Below are 354 nucleotides of genomic sequence, written 5' to 3'. Positions count from 1 at the left end.
TCAACACCTGAAACTTCAGTCAACCATAAGCCAACCTAAGCCTCAGTGTAGGCAACACTAGGTCAACAGAAGAATTCTTGTCTTGTCCTAGCTACCAGCTCTCAGAGGTGGATTTACTACAGCAATGGAAGAACCCTTCCATCACTGTAGTCAGTGTCTACACTACAGTGGCACAGCTGCAGCTGCACCACTTTAGTGTTTCTAGTGCAGACATACCTTGATGAGACTCCGGTTTTTTAGAAGTACAATAGCAGGGTTAGAACACTTCTGGGGAAGGGAAACGTCTCGAGTATAGATGTAACAACAATCATCTTGGTTATCACCAAGGATCAAACCCATGATCTTGTAACTGCA

Source organism: Terrapene carolina, unplaced genomic scaffold (genome assembly GCF_002925995.2).
Source record: "Terrapene carolina triunguis isolate 2854851 unplaced genomic scaffold, T_m_triunguis-2.0 Scaffold392, whole genome shotgun sequence".
NCBI classification, from domain to species: Eukaryota; Metazoa; Chordata; order Testudines; family Emydidae; genus Terrapene; species Terrapene triunguis.
Note: the sequence above shows the minus strand (reverse complement) of the source record.